At 35.8% G+C, this 14,096-nt stretch overlaps 1 protein-coding gene across 5 annotated transcripts in view; it reads left to right on the top strand.

The window, feature by feature from the left end:
* Positions 1-14,096, top strand: part of CDH12 (cadherin 12) — a 1,003,710-nt gene that overhangs the window by 401,563 nt on the left and 588,051 nt on the right. The gene's annotated exons all lie outside the window — the stretch shown is intronic.

The following is a 14,096-nucleotide window of genomic DNA, read 5'->3' as shown; positions in this document are numbered from 1 at the left end:
GTAGTGTATTTACCTCTATTGCAATAGTTGTGAGTCAAATCTTTCTTACCATTTTAACAAGTTCAGAATATTTTTTTTTAACAGACCCAGCAAAACAACCTAAAATGAAACAATCTACAAAATTGGACAAAACTCAGAGTGAGGCTCAGGAGAGTGATGTTCTGAAATTAAATAAAGAAAACACTTCAGAAAATAAGGTGCGATTGATTTGTGTTATGTGGTGCTATTAGAATAAGGGAATGACTGAGACCTACTGGGATATGAAGTCACTGGTGACCTTAAACAGACCCTGACCTTCAGGAATGGGAATAAAATATTGGGAATTTCCAGGGAAAATGATAAAAGATAAACTGGAGGCAGAATTTAGGACTTTTATCTAATATTGGAATAGATATAGTCTTGTATGTGGAGTGGAATGTTGGATTAAAGAAGTATTTAGCTTGGGGCGCCTTAACTTAACCACTCAGTCGGTTAAGCATCCAACTCTTGATTTCAGGCTCTGTACTGGGCGTGGAGTCTGCTTATGATTCTCTCTCTCCTTCTCCCTCTGCCCTCCCACCACCCCACTTGTGCTCTCTGTCTAAGAAAAATAATAATAATAATAGAAAGTTTTTATAAAAAGGAAGTATTTGGCTTGTTTTGAGATAGAACATAGTATTACAGAATACTTTCTTGTCTCTCGTAGTGATTCTGTAGGAACTAAATAAAGTAATGGTGATGGAAATATGGCAGACTGTTATAAGAGTAGAAAGTTTGAGTAGGAGAGAGGTTATAGGATCCCATGCATAAGGAACAGGTAGGCTTTGGACTTAGAGAAGAGCATGACAGTTTCTTCCATTTTGCTAGAATGCAAGGCAGAGAAATACACACACACACACATATATGTACAAGCAGGGAGTGTTAGATGGGGTGTTGGGAGAATGTGTAACTTCTTCAAAGTGCTTCCTATTTTCTGGAAAATAAAGAGAGAAGTTATCAGCTAAGAAGGAGACAAATACATTAGAAGTTTGACAAGAGAAAAGGTGTTGATTTCTCTCCTTTGTGAGAAGAAGCAGGAATTGATTAGAGAAATCTAGTTGGATCCCAGATAGCACTAATGGTCCACTTCAGGGAGATGCTTATGAATTGAAAGGAAGAACAGTTACTGTGATTCTGTCTTTTTCAATAACCAAATTTAGTTTTCCAGGTGCACATGCAGAGTGGCAGGGATGTTGGATAAAGTGAAAATTTGGAGTTTTGTCAATAAAGTGTGATGGAGGGACAAAGGAACAAGGAAACTGAGGACTCAGAAATACCTTGTACTTAACAGCTGAAATGTAGATATTCTAACTTCATATCTCCCAAATAATCTGAGAACCATTATCCTTCTTAAAAATAGAAAAGAATAGTTCTATCAGTTATTCATAAAATGGAAAAATGAAAAGTGAAAGAGTAAAAATTTTAAAGTATCAGTAATAGAAGTGCAACCAAATTAGGAAACCAGTAGTCTCCTATGACCTTCATAGTTCATGATTCTTTTAAGCCAATTACATAAGATAAAAACTTCAGAATCTTATACCCAGATCTTTAAGGTGTTTGCTTATAAAATAAGGATCCTTTTGCAACTTGAGATTCATATGCCGTACTATGTCAAGGCTGGATGCTTAGAAGCAGCACATTGTGCTCTGGGGGGCTCATTAATTATTCATCATGACAAAAGCTCCTATGCCTGAAGGCTCTACATTGTCTTTGATCTTTTCACCTCTGCCAAGGCTAACCCACCAGTTTTCATTCTCTTGTGTTAAGGGTTCTTGTGTCTTCCAATAAGTAAATACATACATCTATACATAATACATACATACATACATACAAGAGATGTGAACTCACTCGTTTATGTCAAGTGGGAAAGAATTGCCACCCAGCTTTGAGGAATTACCCCAACTCTAAAGTTTTGGCAGAAACACATTAGAAATTTCTCTGAGATTATGAGAACTTTTTGTACTTCCTATCCACAAAAGTGTCTAGACATGTTCACCTTGATCACAAAGTCAGCCTCTCCACAGATGTGGTTTTCTCATAATGGTAGAGGGAGGAAAGTTTAGAAATAAATGAGTGGTGAATATATATATCAATTAATAATTAATAAAATTAAATATAGATGAATGATACTGGAAAATAATTATTTGTCACTGAACTGTTATGAGTTGAATTGTGTCCCTTCCTCCACATTTGTTTGTTGAAGTTCTGACCCCCAGTACCTCAGAATGTGACCTGATTTAGAAATACGGCTTTAAGAGAAGTAATTGCCTTTATAAAAGGTCATTGGGGTGGGCCCCAATCCAACAGGGCTTGTGTACTTACAAGAGAAGGAAATCTGGATACAGACATGCATAAAAGGAGGATTTAAAGTGGGTTAGGGAGAAGACAACTATCTATCAAGGAGAGAGGCCTGGAACACTATTCCTTCACAGCCCTCTGAGGTTCTGAGAAGGAACAAACCTTGCTGACACCTTGATTTTGGACTTCTAGTCTCCAGAATTGTGAGACAATACGTTTCTGTTGTGTAAGCCTTCCAGGTTATAGTACTTTGTTATGGAAACCCTAGCATATTCACATAGGACCCATTTAATTTTCAGTTGAAAACTATCTGTGTTCCTCTCCATGGTGTGTATAATTCGAAGTATTCTGTAGAATCACATGCCTTTTAGAGTAGTGAGTTTACATGCTTGTTTGATGATGACAATTGTCCTACCTGCTCACCCTCAAAAACTTTGATTCCATTGGTTTGAATTGGGGTCCAAGGACGAGTACATTTATAAAGTACTTCAGGTAACTGTAATCCTCAGGCAAGTTAGGGAAATTGTAATTTACTGAAAGTTGTATCAATAAAGTAAACAGTTATAAAAATTTCAGATGTGTGAAAGAAAGAAGAACTGGTATATTACATGATAAATTTCTAATTATTTCCAATATGTTAAACATTGTAAACATTTTACTACTTTGGAGAAGATATAAGAGGATGTATATCTGTATCCATACCTAAAATTCTGTCATATATATATGAGTCCATATATCTATATCTGTATTTATTTATTTAAGATATATATTGGACACAATGTTTCATTATAAATTTTACATTAAAGGAGGAATTGTGATAAAAAGGTTTTATTGTTTCAAAACTATATATACAATGCTAAAGACATCATTGGTATCCTCAATGAAAGTATTAAAAATTGGAATACAAATGCCCTTATAAACATCTTATTAAAAGTGAAATAAGTTTTATTTTCATAAAGGAGGTGGGTAAGTCATTAATGATAACAATTGAGATTTCTTACTGTGCTTTCCAAATACTGAATATTATATTTGGAGAATGAATTACATGCAAATTGAAGCACAAAAATATTTCATATATTTAACTCTGTTAGGTGGTTTATCAAGAATATATTTGGAAGCCCCACTATTAAACATTACAATTTTGAATGATACACATGAACATTTGATTAATAACTATATGTCACAAGTCATTAAAGTGAGAAATTTAAAGATTAGTTGGAGATTTATTACTATATTGAGTACTCTCTTTATGAAAGCATAGTTATATAGTTACAAAATCACAAAGGTCCAATATGCCAAAGAGGCCAAAGGGGATAGGCAAAGTAATCATTTACTTTAGCTCTTTGAATAGGTATGTATTTCCCAGCCATTCAAAAGAACCAAAGGCTGGGGTGCCTGGGTGGCTCATAGGTTGAGCATCCTCCAACTCTCTTGGTTTCAGCTCAGGTCCTGATCTCAGGGTCTTGAGATCAAGCCCCATGTCAGGTTCCACACTCAACATGGAGTGTGCTTGAAATTCTTTCCTCCTCTTTCTCCCTCCCCTTCTGCTCCTCCCCCTACACTCATGCTTCTCTCTCTCTCTCTCTCTCTCTCTCAAATAAATAAATAAATAAATAAAATCTTCAGAAGAACCAAAGGCTTTTTCTCTGTGAGATTCTTTGGGTACAGAAGAGTAGAAATTTTACTGTTGAGGTGTTGAGTCTTAATTCCCAAATGAAGCAAAGCCATTGCAACTTGAAGTATCCTGGAGACTAATGCTAAAATTCGGAAATTCTAATGTATATTTTGGAGGTCTAGAACAACTGACTAAGAAATATGAATTTTTCCCCAAAGCATTACAAACCTTACTAAACAAAAACAAAACAAAATAAAATTCCTGAGGTTGTTCAGGGGAAAATAGTCATAATCCCATTAATAATTTGTAAAGATTAACCTGGCTGTCTTTTACATGTCCTTTGGACAGCAGGGGCAGGGGAAAACTAGTTACAAATATGAGTTATATATTTAATCAGTAGACATTATTGAGACATTATATTATATGCTTTGAGACATTATATCCATGGTTTCATTTCATTCAAACAATGTTTACTGAGCAACTACTACGCACCAACATTGTCCTAAGCAGTGAAGATATGGTGTAAAAAAAAAAGGAGACCAAATCCCTTCCTTCACTGAACTCACATTTCTAATGCAGGAGAAAGAAAATTAATTCCTTAACAAAAAATTAAAATCGATGTCAGGTAGAGGTGATTCAAAACAAATATAAAGCAGTGTGAGAGAGGAAGTAGGATGAGAACTCTTAGGTGGTTTCATCACGGTATCTGATGAGAAGTAATATCTGAGAAAGGAGAAGTGAATGAGCCATGGGGACCATGTCACAGGGGGATTGTTTTCAGACCAGGGACTTCAACAACACAGGCCCTTCCTGAACATGCTAGGCGGCTGGTACAGGAGTATAAATGGAGATCTACATACTATCTCTCTCAATATTTACAATTTTAATATTTAAATACAAGCTGGCCTGTCAAGGCCTTCCTCCCCACCCCAATCCATTTTCACCTCAAACCAGTTTGAGCCAGAGGGGTCACATGGATCTGCAGTAACTGGGAATTGAAGGGTCTTGAACCTGGGACAGGATATCCCATCAAGCTCCTCAGGGGGCTTCTGCATGTCTCATTTTTCACACTTAAGTTTTCCAAGCCATTAAATGTGTCTCTAATATGAGACAACATTAGTAGAGGTGAGGAAGTAAGAGTGGCTCTACATCCACTTTGGGGATTTGGGGAAGCTGAATTGAAACCAAAGCCTCCTCTCTTTTTCTGGCTTACCAGTTCAGAGACCATGATTTTCTCCTCGTAGCCCTCCCTCCTACACACACACAGACACACACACACAGACACACACACACACACACAGAGGCACACCTGAACAAAGGTACAGAGTCTCACATATTCTCCCACATTTACATTCATGCTCAGCCATACACCCTCACACATACACAAATCCACACATAATCATACTCTCATTTGCTCCCAAACTCACCTACACACAATCACAAAACTCTCACACTCACAATCTCACTCACATTCACTCATATCCCTGTACATCCACATCCACACACACACACACACACAGCGTCTATCACTCACCTTCTCTCCCACACCCATACACATTGCCACAAGCTCCGTCATATCTTGTCCAACAGGCTCATACACTTACACAAACACACACACAGTTACACATATCAATTTTTTGCTATCTCAGACTTACATCCTTTGCTCTGCTCATCTCAGTTCAGGTTTGGGGTGACCATCTTCCCATGATCCCCATGTGCTCATTGCCTTACTGAATTTTTAAGAACTAAAAAACAAAAACAAACAAAAAAACCCTCACATATTCAAAAGAAAAAAAAAAAAAAAGGAAACACTGTGTTTCAGTTGTTTGTGATCTGGGGTTTTCTAAAGCATAGGGCTTGGGGAGAGGGGTTATCGACCTCTGGCCAAGGTATGTAGATGGAAAAGCTTCCAGGTCCTAAAGCAAGAGAAAGCTTTGGCTGATTGGAGGAAAAATAAGATGGCCAGTTGAATAGAGTTAATTTAGTCAAAATAAGAATAAAAACTGTGATCTAAATTGTGGCAAGAAGGCAAATTGTGTGAAGTCCTGTGGGCTACAGTAAGGAATCTGAATTTTATGATGATGGCAGTTAGAAGTTGCTGGTGGGTTTTAGTAAGAGAATGAATTAATCTAGTCTGCATCATGAAAAGCAGAAATTCCAGTGTCCATATGTGGATGCAGAGAGAGTTAATAGACTATTACAATTTAGGCATAAGTAATTGTGTTTGGGATTATGTTGATAGTAAAGGTTCATGGTCAGCAATGGATGCATTTGTAGTATATATACTATGAATATATATACTTGTAGGAGATATATATATATATATAAAGGTGATGAAATGGATGTAGGAAATTCAGGGAAATCAGGAATGAAGAATGACTTATAGACTTTTCACATGACGCACCGAGTACATGATCATGCCATTTACTGAGATGTGATAATGGTATTGGAAATAATTATGGGAGAAATAAGTCTGGAGTTCTGCTGTGACATGATTATTTGGAATATCTGTGAGACATCTAAATTGGAAACATAAAATAACTATTTGGATATTTGAACCAGGGTTTTGGTCAAGGCTGGAAATATAATTGGAAGACAAACATAGAGAACTGTGTCTTGTAAAAAGAGTCTTGTCACAAGAGCAGAAATAGAATAAATTTCACTAACATGAAGGGAAAGAAGTTTAAATTAATGGCAACTGGTATAAAAAGTGAAGGAGGATAAAAGCCTTCCAAAATGAAATGAAAAATACATTTAAATACTTAGGAAAATATTTGAATTTTAATGTAATAGAATTTTGTTGCATAATCATTGCCATGGACTGAATGTTTGCATCCTCCCAAAAATTCCTATGTGGAATCCATAGCTCCTGATATAATGGTATTGCAGGTGGAACCTCTGGGACGTGTTAGGTTTAAATCAGACTATGAGGTTGGTTCCTTCAGGATGAGATTAGTGCCTTTATAACAAGAGGAAGAGAATGAGGGCTCACTCATTCCAAGGAAAGGCCATCTGAGGGCACAGCAAGAAGGTAGCTATCTCCAAGCTAGAAAGAGGGCCTTCACCAGGAGCCCAGCCTTTCAGTTGGACTTTAGCATCCAGAACTGTGAGAAATAAATGTCTCTTGTTTCAGCCACCCAGTCTATGTCATTTTGTAATAGCAGCCCCAGTTGACTAAGACACACATGGAAGAAAGTTAAAGATTAAAATAGGAACATTTAGGGGGAATTAGTGAGTGTATTTTTTTTTTTTCCTAAAGGGTATGTATTCTGAATTGGTTTTAAAAAAATTATCTGCCTTGGGGCACCTGGGTGGCTCAGTAGGTTAAGCATCTGAATCTTGGTTTTGGCTCAGGTCATGATCTCATGCTCAGTGTGGAGTCTTCTTAAGATTCTTTCCCTTTCCCCCTCTCTCTCCCTCCCCCTCTGCTCTCTCTCTAAAATAAATAGAATCTTTAAAAAAATTATCTGCCATTTTTATTATTACCATAAAATTATACCTACTTTGAAATTATTAAAATTAAATAGTAGAAGGGGTAACATTAAATGTATCTAGTAAGTTAATTTATTAACATATTAATAAATAATCCAATTAGATGATTTGCAATTCAATAGCTTTACTTTTAAGAACTTTATGCAAATATTCTCAAAACTTTATTTGTAGTTTAGATGGGGGTAAGGTAGCTTTCCTGTATTTCTCATCCAACATTATATATACATAGATAGAATATGTATATATGTTGTACACATATATATAGGCATAGTGCATATATGTACATATATATATATGTATGTTTTCACTTTGATTTAACCACTCTTTCACCCATTTATTCAACAAATATTTTTGAATAATTACACACCAGGCACTTTGCTGGTACTAGATATTATTATGTATTTTCTGTAAACATTATTATTTAGAATCCAGCCAATACTCTACTGGGTATATATATATATATTTTGCTTATATAACTTAACCTCATATTGTAAAACATTTTTGTATCTATAGTACTACTATGAATACATTTGTATTTTTGGAACATTTTACATTTAGTATCATTTTCATTGAATAGTTGCTCAAAAAGGAATTAAATTGATCATGAGTATTTCGGGCTCTGTGTGAATATTGTCAAAATCCTATTCAGAGGCATTGTGCCATTTACATACACATACAAGTAATTATGGAGGGATCTGTGACAGTTGCATGCTGCTGACATTGTTTAATGTATTTTGCTAATTAGATTTGTGAAACAGATACTCTTCATTATTTTGTCTCATGTTTCTCTACTTTCAGTTTAAACAATTTTCTTGATTTATTCCTAACTGTACTTTTCTTTTCGTAAATTCTATGTTTGTGGTCCGCCTGGTTCATTTACTAGAATCATAGCTGTTTTCTTCTTATTTTGTTTCTTCACTTAATCATGTATCATTCTCTTGGCATTTCTACTGAAACAAATTTCCCACCATAGATTCTGGTCATGATTTTCAGTCTTTTCAATCTTTCTTACTAATTCCCCAATTAATTAAATTAACAGTAATTATACAGAGTGAGTTTGTTCTTTTCTGCTTTGGTGGACACTCGCCTCATAGTAATTTTTTTCATTTTTTTCTTGTACTTCATAGTTTGTCTGAAGAATGTGCTGTGTCTTCTCTAGCGGTTTTGCAGGTGCCCTGTGTTTATAAACGTTCCTGTGGGCAGATTTTGTTTTTAATTCTTCTAGAATCCAATGGATGATCCTGGTTCTAGTTCAATTTTTTATGTTAATGTCTCCTGAGACTCCATTTTTCACAGGGGCAGGTAGCACCTGATTTTTTCTTCAGTGACTATTTTCCCACCTTTGGCTCAGGGGTTATTTTTCTAGCTGCAGTTTAAAACACTGAAAATCTCTGTCTTCTTAACTCAGGCTTGTGCAGAAAGCCCACTTTCAACAACCTTCCGGGTGATGGGCATGACCTTATATCCCAGAGTTCTGCAAGCATTCAACATTGGCTCTTATGCTGTGTACCTATTTCTGATTTTAACTCTTCTCCTTTCCCCTCTCATGTCTCTGGCTTTGATTCCCTCTCTGTTTCTGATGACTGGTTTGTGATTTTTGTACTTCACTCAACTACATGTTTTTAATGTTTTTTGTTTTATATGTCAGACTTTTTCATGAAGGACTTTCCTATAATATCCTTAACAGATTTTTTGTTGTTCCAGAATGCTTAGTTGTTGGGGTTATTTTTGTCATTTCTGTTAGAGTCATAAGCTATCATTTTTTAAGTGTTTGATAAATATTCTTTATGATATATTTCAGTTTCTTTTCAATGACACTTTGTCTGGAATGAATAGATGTGTATGTAGTATGAGGTCATTTTTACAATGAGGTAAGGTTTTGAGTTGATTTTTCCCAAATATTAAAAAATTTTAGTAGTATTTATTGAATATGCTTTCCTCACTCTTTCTTGTACTATTGATATTTTTATATAATGTTTCATAAATTTGTGTAAAAATAGAAAAATATAATGGTAAAAACTAAAAAAGCCATCAAGATAATCTCCTAGTTAACTGCAGTTGAAATAAATGAATAAATAATAAGCTATAAATAGAGGCAAAATAAATAAAGCAAAATATGAAATTTCCTATTATCCTCCACTTTATACATTCCCAAAGGTTTATATGTGTCATTTAGATTGAACTAAAAAAATTATTTTCACAAAGGCAATCATAATACATACATAATACACACACTGTTCTGCCCTTACTGTGTTCACTAATATGTCTCAGAATATGTATATATATATATATATATATATATATATATATATATATGTATATATATGTATATTTTAGCCCTTAGATACATAAATATAGATATAGATACAGATATTTTAGCCCTTAGATATATACATATATATAGATATATAGATATAGATACAGATATTTTAGCCCTTAGATATATAGATAGATAGATAGATATAGACATATATATATAGATGTAGTTATAGATAGATAGATGATAGATAGATAGATAGATAGATAGATAGATAGATAGATAGATTTTAGCCCTTAGAGATCATTCTTTCATTGTTTTGTTTTGGTTCTATTTTGTTTTGTTTTTTAACCTATGGATGACCCATATTTTAACTGGTTGTCCTCACTTAAACACACTTTTCTTTTTCTAGCAATAGCAAAATCATTATCCTGTACTCACTTCTTATGATCACTGGATCAAAATAAAGCATATTGAAGTATTGCTAGATATTGTCAACTGCTTTCTAAAAATTATATCAATCAATTTAAATTATCAACAAAAGATTATGGACATCCTCGTTTCTTATACCCTCAGTATTACTGGATATTATGAAATTTCTTAAATATGTCTCCTAGAAGTGAAAAGTTAAAATGCCATCTTTGTTTTAATTTACATTTCTTAAAATATGAGTAATGTTTGAGTTAAATTTAGTTTTTTTATTTTTAGTTTTAATTTTTTTTATTAACATATAATGTATTATTTGTTTCAGGGGTACAGGTCTGTGATTCATCAGTCTTACACAATTCACAGTGCTCAACATAGTACATACCCTCCCCAATGTCCATCATCCAGCTATCCCATCCCTCCCCACCCCTCCCCTCCAGCAACCCTCAGTTTGTTTCCTGAGATTAAGAGTCTCTTATGTTTGTCTCCCTCTCTGGTTTCGTCTTGTTTCATTTTTCCCTCCCTTCCCCTATGGTCCTCTGTCTTGTTTCTCAAATATCTCATATGAATGAGATCATATGATACTTGTCTTTCTCTCATTGACTTATTTCGCTTGGCATAATACCCTCCAGTTCTATCCACGACTTTGCAAATGGCAAGATCTCATTTTTGATGGCTGCATAATATTCCACTTCTTCTTTATCCATTCATCTGTGATGGACATCTAGGCTCTTCCCATAGTTTGGCTATTGTGGACATTGCTGCTATAAACATTGGGGTGCATGTGCCCCTTCAGATCACTGCATTTGTATCTTCGGGGTAAATACCCAGTAGTGCAATTGCTGGGTCATACGGTAGCACTATTTTCAACTTTTTGAGGAACCTCCATACTGTTTTCCAGAGTGGCTGCACCAGCTTGCATTCCCACCAACAGTGTAGGAAAGTTCCCCTTTCTCCACATCCTCACCAACATCTGTCATTTCCTGACTTGTTAGTTTTGGCCATTCTGACTGGTGTGAGGTGGTAGTTCATTGAGGTTTTGATTTGGATTACCCTGATGCCGAGTGAATGTTGAGCACTTTTTCATGTGTCTGTTGGCCATTTGGATGTCTTCTTTGGAAAAATGTCTGTTCATGTCTTCTGCCTATTTCTTTCTTTCTTTTTTTTTTTAAAGATTTTTTTTTTTTATTTATTTATTTGAGAGAGAGAGAATGAGAGAGAGCAAGCACATGAGAGGGGGGAGGGTCAGAGGGAGAAGCAGACTCCCTGCCAAGCAGGGAGCCCGATGCGGGACTCGATCCAGGGACTCCAGGATCATGACCTGAGCCGAAGGCAGTCGCTTAACCAACTGAGCCACCCAGGCGCCCTCTTCTGCCTATTTCTTGATTGGATTACTTGTTCTTTGGGTGTTGAGTTTGATAAGTTCTTTATAGATTTTGGATACTAGCCCTTTATCTGATATGTCATTTGCAAATATCTTCTCCCATTCTGTCGGTTGTCTTTTGGTTCTGTTGACTGTTTCCTTTGCTGTGCAAAAGCTTTCTATCTTGATGAAGTCCCAATAATTCATTTTTGCCCTTGCTTCCCTTGCCTTTGGCAATATTTCTAGGAAGAAGTTGCTGCGGCTGAGGTCGAAGAGGTTGCTGCATGTGTTCTTCTCAAGGATTTTGATGGATTCCTGTCTCACATTTAGGTCTTTCATCCATTTTTTGAATCTATTTTTGCGTGTGGTGTAAGAGAATGGTCCAGTTTCATTCTTCTGGATGTGGCTGTCCAATTTTCCCAACACCATTTGTTGAAGAGGCTGTCTTTTCCATTGGAAATTCTTTCCTGCTTTGTCAAAGATTAGTTGTCCATAGAGTTGAGGGTCCATTTCTGGGCTCTCTATTCTATTCCATTGATCTATGTATTTGTTTTTGTGCCAATACCATACTGTCTTGATGATTACAGTTTTCTAATAGAGCTTGAAGTCCGGGACTGTAATGTCACCAGCTTTGCTTTTCTTTTTCAGCATTCCTCTGGGTATTCGGGGTCTTTTCTGGTTCCATACAAATTTTAAGATTATTTGTTTCCTTTCTTTGAAAAAAACTTGATGGTATTTTGATGGGGATTGCATTAAATGTGTAGATTGCTCTAGGTAGCATAGACATTTTCACAATATTTGTTCTTCCAAATCCATGAGCATGGAATGTTTTTCCATTTCTTTGTGTCTTCCTCAATTTCTTTCATGAGTATTCTATACTTTTCTGAGTACAGATTCTTTGCCCCTTTGGTTAGATTTATTCCTAGGTATCTTATGATTTTGGGTGCAATTGTAAATGGGATCGACTCCTTAATTTCTCTTTATTCTGTCTTGTTGTTGGTGTATAGAAATGCAACTGATTTCTGTGCATTGATTTTATATCCTGCCACTTTACTGAATTATTATATGAGTTCTAGCAGTTTTGGGGTGGAGTCTTTTGGGTTTTCCACCTAAAGTATCATAACATCTGCAAAAAGTGAGAGTTTCACTTCTTCTTTGCCAATTCAGATGCATTTTATTTCTTTTTGTTGTCTGATTGCTGAGGCTAGGACTTCTACTACTATGTTAAACAGTGGTGGTGATCATGGGTATCCCTGCAGTGTTCCTCACATTACAGGAAAAGCTCTGTTTTTCCCCATTGAGAATGATATTCACTGTGGGCTTTTTATAGATCGCTTTAATGCGATTGAGGTATGTACCCTCTATCCCTACACTGTGAAGATTTTTGATCAAGAAAGGATGCTGTACTTTGTCAAATGCTTTTTCTGCATCTATTGAGAGGATCATATGGTTCTTGTTTTTTCTTTTCTTAATGTATTGTATCACATTGATTTGCAGATGTTGAACCAACCTGGCAGCCCAGGAATAAATCCCACTTGGTCGTGGTGAATAATCCTTTTGATGTACTGTTGGATCCTATTGGCTAGTATTTTTGAGAATTTTTGCATCCATGTTCATCAGGGATATTGGTCTGTAGTTCTCCTTTTTGATGGGGTCTTTGTCTGGTTTTGGGACCAAGGTAATGCTGTCTTCATAAAATGAGTTTAGAAGTTTTCCTTCCATTTCTATCTTTTAGAACAGTTTCAGATGAATATGTATTAATTCTTCTTTAAATGTTTGGAGAAATCCCCTGGGAAGCCCTCTGGCCCTGTGCTCTTGTTTGTTGGGAGATTTTTGATTACTGCTTCAATTTCCTTAGAGGTTATGGGTCTGTTCAGGTTTTCTATTTCTTCCTTGTTCAGTTTTGGTAGTTTATATGTCTCTCGGAATGCATCCATTTCTTCCAGATTATCTATTTTGCTGGCATATAGTTGCTCATATGTTCTTAGAATTGTTTGTATTTCTTTGGTGTTGGTTGTGATCTCTCCTCTTTGATTCATAATTTTATTTATTTGGGTCCTTTCTTGTCTCTTTTGGTAAGTCTGGTCAGGGGCTTATCAATCTTATTAATTCTTTCAAAGAACCAGCTCCTAGTTTCATTGATCTGTTCTATTGTTCTTTTGGTTTCTATTTCATTGATTTCTTTTTTTTTTTTTTTTTTTTTTAAAGATTTTATTTATTTATTTGACAGAGAGAGATACAGCAAGAGAGGGAACACAAGCAGGGGGAGTGGGAGAGGGAGAAGCAGGCTTCCCGCGGAGCAGGGAGCCCAACGCGGGGCTCGATCCCAGGACCCTGGGATCATGACCTGAGCCGAAGGCAGACGCTTAACGACTGAGCCACCCAGGCGCCCCTCTATTTCATTGATTTCTGCTTGATTTTTATTATTTCTCTTCTCCTGCTGGGTTTAGGCTTTATTTGCTGTTCTTTCTCCAGCTCCTTTATGTGTGGGGTTAGGTTGTGTATTTGAGACCTTTCTTGTTTCTTGAGAAAGACTTGTATTGCTATATACTTTCCTCTTAGGACCACCTTTGCTGCATCCCAAAGATTTTGAACAGTTGTGTTTTCATTTTCATTTGTTTCCATGA

This window comes from Phoca vitulina, unplaced genomic scaffold (assembly GCF_004348235.1).
Source record: "Phoca vitulina isolate PV1807 unplaced genomic scaffold, GSC_HSeal_1.0 scaffold17, whole genome shotgun sequence".
In the NCBI taxonomy this organism is placed as follows: Eukaryota; Metazoa; Chordata; class Mammalia; order Carnivora; family Phocidae; genus Phoca; species Phoca vitulina.
Note: the sequence above shows the minus strand (reverse complement) of the source record. Positions and strands in the feature narration are given on the sequence as shown.